Source organism: Schistocerca cancellata, chromosome 3 (genome assembly GCF_023864275.1).
Source record: "Schistocerca cancellata isolate TAMUIC-IGC-003103 chromosome 3, iqSchCanc2.1, whole genome shotgun sequence".
Lineage (NCBI taxonomy): Eukaryota > Metazoa > Arthropoda > Insecta > Orthoptera > Acrididae > Schistocerca > Schistocerca cancellata.
The window spans coordinates 433862076-433871789 of NC_064628.1; the positions used below are offsets into that span (position 1 = coordinate 433862076).

The window sequence follows — 9714 nt, forward strand, 5'->3', positions numbered from 1 at the left end:
GATTAGGGTTAAGTGTTTCCCTGACTACGAGATCATTAGACACGGATTCAGACAGATTGGAAATGTAAACTGTCATGTCCTTTAGAAAAGATCCATCCCTGAATTTGCCTCCATAGATGCAGGGAAACGACAGACAACAAAAATTTAGATTGCGGTCCTTCCCAAAACGATGGCAGTGCCTATACCACCTCTGTCGGTGCGTTCACAGTGAAGAACAACTGATCAACGCTAATACCCACGTTTTCGGCATCTAAATTCGATTCTGTTCTGATCAGTTACCTGCCGAGTAAGTTACACTACATCTACATCTGCATCCACGTTTATGCAGATACTCCGCAAGCCACCGTACGGCACGTGGCGGAGGGTACGCTGTACCACTACTAGTCATTTACATTCCTGTTCCAGTGGCAAATAGAACAAGGTAAACACGTCTGACTTTATATGCTTCCGTATGAGCCCTAAGTTTTCGTACTATATCTTCGTAGTCCTTACGCGCAGTGTATGTTGCCGGAAAGAGACCCGTTATTTAATCAGCTTCAAATGATGGTTCTCTAAATTTTCTCATTAGTGTCCCTCAAAAGATATTGTCCTTCCTTCTAGGGATTCAGAGGCGGGATGCTGGGCTTGTCACGGTAGGTTCGAACAATATGCAAGTGTTACGGAGATGCTTCCCTAAGCTTCGGAAAGTATCCACGTAATACTTGCGTTTTATTCGAATCCTACATAACAGATCTAGCAGCCCGCTTCGAATTTCTTCGATGTCTTCCTTCAATTCGACCTGGTACGGCTCCCAAACGCTCGAGCAGTATTCAAGAATAGGTCGCACTAGGTTCCTATGTGCGGTGTTCTTAACAGATGAAACACACTTTCCTAAAACACTCACAACAAACTGAAATCGACCATTCGCCTTTTCTACCATAGTCCTCACCAGCTTATTCCACCTCATATCCATTTGAAACGTTATGCAGATCACTACTAATGCTATATCCGAACATTACTGGTTGGATTTTCTTACTTTCCTATATTTAGATCTAGCTACTATTCATATCACGGACTAGAAATTTTGTCTAAGTCGTCTTGTATCCTCCTACAGCTAATCAGCTTCGTCACCTTACCGTATACAAAAAATCACCATCAAACAACCGCAGATTGCTGCCCACCCTTTCAACCAAATCATTATATCGAATACATGATACACTATGGTTCGGTTTCCTTGTGTAAATTCGGCAGTGCAGAACTGTCTATGATGAACAACACCATATTATGTCGCAATCAGGATTTCATTCGTTTTAATCAGCTTTTATTAAGACACAATAGTGTTGTCTTACGTTACGTACTTCACCACATGGCGACAGAGCTGACATACTTGTTTTGTACGTCGTCCGTATCCGCTCTGATACACAAGTTATGCGCTGTCCATGCCAGAGGAAACCTAGCGGCAAAGAGGAAAGACTGAATTTACCTCATTGTCATCAGTGAGTAGCATGCATACAGCGCACATTCCATGTTACACAATTTTCCTTGGTGAGTATCAACTTTTGAAACAATTGTTTCGAAATAACTAATTGGGGTAACAAATCAAGCGAATTACTCTATGATCTAGTTCTTTCTTTTTCAAATTCAAACACTTGAAAAAGGACCTTAATTAACCGCTGAGTGTTTTAATGCTATTTATTCATAGTATTTAATAACATTTTGTTGAAAGCTATGTATTATTAATTTCATTCAACGATGAATAACTTCCCACACACACACACACACACACACACACACACACACACACACACACACGCACATTCTGATGAAGGAAATTAATTATCTTGATTTTTAAGCACAATTAACACAGTTGGTGCTCTACACACACACACACACACACACACACACACATTCTGATGAAGGAAATTAATTATCTGGATTTTTAAGCACAATTAACACAGTTGGTGCTCTATATACTGCTGGTTCTAGAACATTTTCGTTCCACACGAAGTACATATCATTGGCGCCCTCCCCGGCATCCTCAGACATTATTTGCGTTTCGTCTGGTTCTTAGTAAGACCTTGAACAAAAAATCTAAATCTAGTGACCGTGGAGTGAGTTGTCCTTTTTCGTTTAAGTGGGGTGAGAGTGTTGTACTTGGAGGCTTGTGTACCTAGAAATATATGATTTTTTGCCGGTATATCAGTCTAGAAACACATGAAGGAATGCACACAAGAGACAGCCATAACCAGTTCCATCGCTTTCTACAGTCTGTTGTTGCTAGACACGAGATTGTGCTTTGTGCATCATTTTTCTAAGTGCCGTATAAAATATGAAAGCTTACTGAAATATATTGTTAAATCTTCATTTACAGAAATTTACGCAAGTTAAATTGTGTATATTTTTAAAACTGGCTGTATAACGTGTGGACGGTAATGTCATAATTCGTAGGTCGTGCACTATCTTGTATCTTGAAACAGACGAAGATCTTTTGGTATGGAACGTAATATATTTGGAAATTGACTTTCGTTAATGTATTGAAAATATCATCCGTCTTGAAAATGTAAATTTGTGTTAGTTTCCAACAGCATCAATTTCACAATATATTTGACTTGTAATTGGTTTTTGATAATACCTCTTAATTTGATCTCCCTTACTGCTTACTGGTAGTAGAGTAATACTTTATCAGACAGGCGACTAAATACGAGTACTGGGAGTATTTTCTAGATTGCAACGCTTTTAAATTTCTGTATAATATTTGTCCTTAGTTACATCATCTTGTTGTACCTTATAACAAGTTCCCGGATTTGGAAAGAACTTTAATTTTCCGTTCCAATTTTTGTAGTTTCAGAAGGAAGCTGCTTGTCATAAAAAATGAATCCAGTCATTTAAAAATCGGACACATGCTGTTAAGACTCGCAGAGTGCAGGTGTTTATAGATATATCATCTGTAGGTTATCGTTAGAGAGTCCGCGAGTTTCAGAATGTGTGACGTAAAAGGCAGCACCTTTTGACTACATTGATTTACAAGCTTACAGTTTTTACGCCGTCGGGGGAGCACGGATCTTAATATTTGACCAAAATTTCAATTTGATAGGACCCGTTTCTGCCAAAAGGCGTCTTAACGGGCAACAAAATTATCCTACAAGAGTTTCGTTTGAGGCACGAAACCCAAAAAATATTAAACCTCTACTACATAACTGTCTATAATAGGAAGTTTGAAAAGCGTACAACACAATCCCCTACTACACAGACAGTCCTTTGTAACAGAAATAAATTTATGAATCTTATTCCAGAGTTAAGTGTTAAGAGAAGAAAAGTGTACAGCAGTGCCGTTGACATAGTTGAAGAACTGCATCAGTAAGTTGTGCAGGTTTGTCAAGATTTACAAGATGGTGCGAGGGTTTAAAAGAATTCGTAACTGCTGATACGAGGGCGGTAATGCCTTCAAATGTGGGGCAATGACGTGGAACACTTTTAGTAGGTCGGCAAATTGTGACATGTAACTTGCTTAAGTGGTACGGTATTAGTCGTTAGAGCAGGTCTTGTGACGGATCAACTACAGAGATCATCGTGACCTGTTTGTAATATTTGAGTACGCGATCTAGCACCATGTTTCTTGAAAACCACGGCTGCAGAGAGATCAACGAACTACCACCGTGCAGGATTTTCTGTGTGTTAAAGATATTAAAAGTGTTTCAGAATGTTGTAATTGGTCGACCTGCGCTGCTACTGTAGCTACCAGTGGAGTGACGGCAACTGTACGCTGGCAGCGACTTGTCTTACGCTGCTGAAGTCTGGAAAAGTTTCATACATTTCTGAAAGCCAGTCTTGTACGAAATGTTGTCTCGCACTGAAACACGCTCACAATCCCGGCCAGAGTTGTTTGAAACGAACTCAAATGTATTTCATACTGATTAATGACACGCAGTCTATGGCGCAAAAAATGGCTCTGAGCACCATGGGACTTAACATATGAGGTCATCAGTCCCCCAGAACTTAGAACTACTTAAACCTAACTAAGGACATCACACACATCCAGGCCAGAGGCAGATTAGAAACTACGACCGTAGCGGTCGCGCAGTTCCAGACGGAAGGGCCCAGAACCGCTCGGCCACTCCGGCTGGCAATCTATGGCGCAACCTTTGCATGATAATAAGAATATATCTTCACTGATCTACAGTTTTTCTCGACCTGTGGATTGGTACTTTGTCTTTATTGAAGTAGTTTAATTAATGTGAAGGGTTTCTACATGAGCTCTTTCATAACGCTTCAATAAAATTTAACATCTTTGTACATGTCCTTTAACACATTGTAGTTCCGGTGCGTTCAGTAAACATAGCGGAAGAAAGACTGAGCAGATGAGTATGTTCCAGTTAGCCACAACTGCATAAATCCGCTGTACTTACATTTATTCATTTACGTATCTGTGCTTCCTGTACCTACCCCACACTTAACTGCAGCGTATTTATATGGTAGCACTATCCGTTTTTCACAGTGCTGCAAACTTAGAATGACACAGTGAGTGAATGCGTATATGTATGTATGTATTAGTCTTGTTTACCTGCTTTTGACTGTCATAAACAACTCTTAGCATTGTACTTGATACTGGCATAAAAGCCGAAAAGCCGAAACTAGATACTGCAGTAGATAAATAATAGTACAATAACGCACAGTTAAATGGCAGTTTACTCTTACAAAGAAAAAAAGGAATATTGAGTTTTCACAGTGTCTGTTAGTGGATGGCTGCTATTGTTTTAGTTTAGCAAACTCTGGTCTAAGCTTAGAGAGTGGCAAAGAGATTTCCTTCACTTATGGTCGGAGCGCTGTTGTGCGTAAGGGGGCAGGGTGCAGTAAGGGTGTTCTCTTACAACTTCCGCTACCCGCATGTGGACAACAATTTGGTCAGGATGCAGGTCACTCGATCCTGAAAATTTGTTCAGTGAGGTTCCCCTTAGGAGCTGGTTTTCAGGAGCTGAATACAGCAGCTCAACCAATTTCTTTCATAGCTTTAGGTATTAGTAATAATGTAGAATATTTTATGCGGTGTATAGAACCATGGTTTTTGTAATAGTCCAATTTCATGAATAGTGGCTAAGTTCCCTAAGAAGTTGGAAGTTTCGGATCATGGTACGGGACTATACAGGACTATAGTTAGGATTCGTGTTTATCGGTGTCAATGTATATGTGTTTGCATTTCTTGAATTGTTTTATTCTTCCGTTCGTTAATTTTCATCTGTGTTTAGCATTTTGTATCAGTTTTCTGTTTGCGCGTTTTTTCACTCCGTGCCGCGTGTTCAGTAACCCTATCGAGAGCCTTCAGCTACCTGTATCAGCTTTAGCTTCCAATGGTTTAACAATACTCTACTTATGAGTGTAGTTTTTTTCTTGAGATAACCTACTTTCCGAAATTTTATGTTTTCCTTGATTTCTCTGTGTGGCTTGGACTACGTGGTTCTGTTGTGACGTGTTAACTTCATCCGTGTTCTTGTCAGTAAAGGAATCTGTCGATCCGAATTACATTTCGGATCGTAGCTTTGATTTAACGTAACGAATGAATTTTCTGCTTGGTGTTAGGCTGGTGGAACAAATCTCTGATCTCGCTTTGTGTTGTAGTGCATGTTGTACTCTTATAGTTTCGATGTCGTGCTACTGTGGATGTGTGAGTGATTCATGTGTCCATTTATTTTTAACATAATAAAGAAAATAAAAGACATATCCACGTAAACAACACACCGAGGCTAGTGGCAAACAAGCAACAGATATCAGAAAGGTCTCTCTCTATTACTGAGAGGGATCTGATGGCACTCTCTCAAATGTACTTGCACAATTGCAGTTTTACATTGAGAAGGAACATTCTTTTTTGTGTGCACAGATTTTGACGTCAATGTTAAAGACTATTTATTCCTTGAAAGAAGTAAAGTTTCCGTAGAAGCTGCAATTTTTAGAACTCGTATTACTCGTTAGATTATAGAGAATAAACTTCTTTGCCGAGATCGCTAATAATAACATATATTCTCGATAACCGGTTTCATCTATCCTTCACTGGTCACGCCTGCCAGTCTAGCGGCGCCATGGCTGCAATGATGTTCTCTGTTGTGAGTGCCATGTAAGACGGATGTATGTGGTGGCTACCTGTGTATATAGTTTTAATTTTGACATGTCGCTTCATCAGTCTGTTACGTACCTGCCAGTTACTGGGAAAGAGTACTCAGACGGCTATTTTACGAAATATGCAATAACCTAGGTCCGTCGAGGTATACTGCATTCCTGGTTTTTCCTCTTTACCGTATATTACAATTATTTTGTGTACAGTTACACTGTGTAAATGTGTAGATCTGAAGATGGTAAAACTGGTTACCGAAACCGGGTATCGAGAATAAACGTTGTAAGTAGCGATCTTGGCAAAGAAGTTTCTCTTCTTTACTCTATTTTCAGAAATTGCCCTTTAGGGTTCAAAATGATTAAGTAAAATGAGGGAAAAAAGAAAACAAAGAGCTAGTCGTGATTTCTCTGTACCCTGAGGTACGTAATCAGGGGCTGGTTAACTATCGTAGTTAACAAATTAGCAGGGCATGAATATTTATAGGGCTATTTGTGTTGCGTTCTCTCTCATCGAATACTGTAACTAGATATATCCAAGAGTATATGCACTACTGATGAACTAAGGCCTAAGCCCGCATCTCGTGGTCGTGCGGTAGCGTTCTCGCTTCCCACGCCCGGGTTCCCGGGTTCGATTCCCGGCGGGGTCAGGGATTTTCTCTGCCTCGTGATGGCTGGGTGTTGTGTGCTGTCCTTAGGTTAGTTAGGTTTAAGTAGTTCTAAGTTCTAGGGGACTGATGACCATAGATGTTAAGTCCCATAGTGCTCAGAGCCATTTGAACCATTTGAACTAAGACCTAACCACCGAGGATAAATGAAATCCCATCAACAACTGGTACACCACAGTCTTCGGTGATATCTTGAACGAATTAGATGGCGATTTAATTTAAAATTTTACATTTCAAATGTATTTGAACCAACAAGGACAATATTGAATAATGTCGTCAGAGGCAGCTCGTTACCACACAGTCACAATAATTTTGACCCATGTTTACCGGTATGTTTTTGGTTCTGTTACCCTGCACATTCGCCCGCATCATCTTTCACTACTAGCTATGATGGACCTGCATTCAAATTTACCAGTTGCCCGCTCGTCTGAGCTCAGCGCCCGAAGCGGCCGCTTGCGTCGCTCGGACCTCGAACCGTACCAGCTAGTCGAGGTGGCGAACTCACCTACAATGGTGGCGAGGATGAGGAGTCCGAGCACGACGCCGGTGGCGACGGTGGCGACCAGCTGCAGAAGTCCGCCGCCCGGCGTGCCCGCCGCCGCTGCGGCCTCCCGCGCTTCCGCCCCCGAGTCGTTGGCCGGCGCCCCCGCCTCGGCGCTGCAGTTGCAGTACTCCTGGCGGTCGAGCGTCCAGTTGGCGAGGGCCGCCCAAGAGGAGCCGTTGCCCGTCGCGTCCATCACGCGGCAGCCACCCGCAGCCGCGGGCCGCCGTCGTCCGCCATTACGCACTCTCCACACCCTCGAGGGTAGCGATCACTGCTGGCGAGTCCTCCGGCCGGTATCAGCCAACTTTGTCAGTCCTGGTCTAGTCTGACCTGAGTACCACGACTCTTGGCCATCCACGGACAATCAGTGACTGGTGCCAATAATTCATCCTAGATGTGCAGCAAACCTACCGTGTAGCAGTCTACGTCCCCATAAATACGTGAATGTCAGTCACATAGCACTCCTTACCCAAGCGCCGTACGTAAAAACACCGAAGGTCTGGTAGGCTACAGCAGCGACTGATATCAAGGCTTTTAATTATGCTATCCAGGCGCTGAAATCGTAGTGAGTGCCTTTATTGGGCTTCCGGTAATAAGAAATTAACGTCACTGTATAATCACATCAGCTCTAAAAATCTTCAGACGAAGTCTTATTTCCATAGTGCGAGAGAATATTATACGCCCATGACACTACCAGCAGTCCGTAAATAGCTGTTCGATATTTAATAGAGATTGATGGAGATGAAATGGTCGTTGCTACCCGAGTGTCGTGATGCCACTTCTAGAAACAATGGTTACTCAGTGCGGCAATGACAAGTGGCAATAGTTGATATGACGGTCCAGGCACTGCTCGCTGAGGCACGGCAAATGAACGACGACTGTGCCGTCGTGCACCACGACACACTGGAAAGGTGATACCGGCAGTTCGCAGACGCCGCTGCACACCGAGTGGTCGGCGTCTGCTGACCAGGAAGACGAGTGGCAGCGACAGGTGTCTCTCCTGCGTAGGCGCACGGCGCGCGCGCTGCCGGTCGACTGGAGTATCGTGGCGTCAGTGGCGGGGGAGGGGTGGCGTCGGCGCCGCGGGGAGTGGGGGGTAGCTTTAGGGAGGGATTTAACGGAGGGGAGGGGCGGCGCGTCTTGACGCCGCATGCGCTCTCGGCGCCCGGGCGCGCGTCCGCTGATGCTGCGCTCGGCCCCAAATGTCAGAGGTTGCAGCGGCCATCTCGCCCGCGGTTTCGTTAATGCGCAACCGCTGCAGGTTTCGTTTGAGCCGGTGCATCCCCCGCGAAGAGGTGACCGACGAGAACTCCACTTACTGGCGCTATCGCATAACTCGGGTGGACACAGGATTACTCGGCGTTACAGTCGAGGTCCCGCACGACGTTAAAATACATTGAAAGTAGATGTATACTGTTACAAGATTAGGCAATATCCCGCATTTCGTTGTCGTCAGAATAATGCATGCTAAAAGAAAAGTACACTGTATCTAGGAGAATGTGACGAATCCGTTGATTTACTACTAGTATTTTTTTTGGTGTGTGTGTGTGTGTGTGTGTGTGTGTGTGTGTGTGTATGTGTGTGTCTATGTCCCGCATTGACACAGAAACGGTATACTTCGGAACAGACTTGGCATAATTATTTCAAGAGCTGGCCGGATGTCATTCCTTTCGTCACCTCATTACCCTCAGAACGGAATACGTGTACCACAACTGTCTGTGTGCAGTGTTATGCATGCGAAAGTGTACGAAAGTTGTCTAATGATTTGTGAATCGTGTAACTGAGGCGGGACGTAAGTACCAGCCCAGTATTCGCCTTCTGGAACGTGTAAAACTGCCTAAAATCCACGTCCAGGCTATCCAGCACAACGATGTTGTTGTTGTTGTGGTCTTCAGTCCTGAGACTGGTTTGATGCAGCTCTCCATGCTTATCTATCCTGTGCAAGCTCCTTCATCTCCCAGTACCTACTGCAACCTACATCCTTCTGAATCTGCTTAGTGTATTCATCTCTTGGTCTCCCTCTACGAATTTTACCCTCCACGTTGCCCTCCAATGCTAAATTTGTGATCCCTTGATGCCTCAGGACGTGTCCTGCCAACCGATCCCTTCCTCTTGTCAAGTTGTGCCACAAACTTCTCTTCTCCCCAATCCTATTCAATCCCTCCTCATTAGTTATGTGATCTACCCAACTAATCTTCAATATACTTCTGTAGCACCACATTTCGAAAGCTTCTATTCTCTTCTTGCCCAAACTATTTATTGTCCATGTTTCACTTCCATACATGGCTACACTCCATACAAATACTTTGAGAAACGACTTCCTGATACTTAAATCTATACTCGATGTTAACAAATTCCTCTTCTTGAGAAACGCTTTCCTTTCCATTGCCAGTCTACATTTTATGTCCTCTCTACTTCGACCAT

At 43.3% G+C, this 9714-nt stretch overlaps 1 protein-coding gene across 1 annotated transcript in view; it reads right to left on the minus strand.

Moving 5' to 3' along the window:
- The window catches only part of LOC126176738 (5-hydroxytryptamine receptor-like), a 720373-nt gene extending 712990 nt beyond the window's left edge, over positions 1-7383 (minus strand). The window contains exon 1 of the mRNA XM_049923907.1: positions 7252-7383. The gene's annotated coding sequence lies outside the window, so the exon portion shown is untranslated. The remainder of the gene's footprint in view (positions 1-7251) is intronic.
- Positions 7384-9714: the final 2331 nt, after the last annotated feature.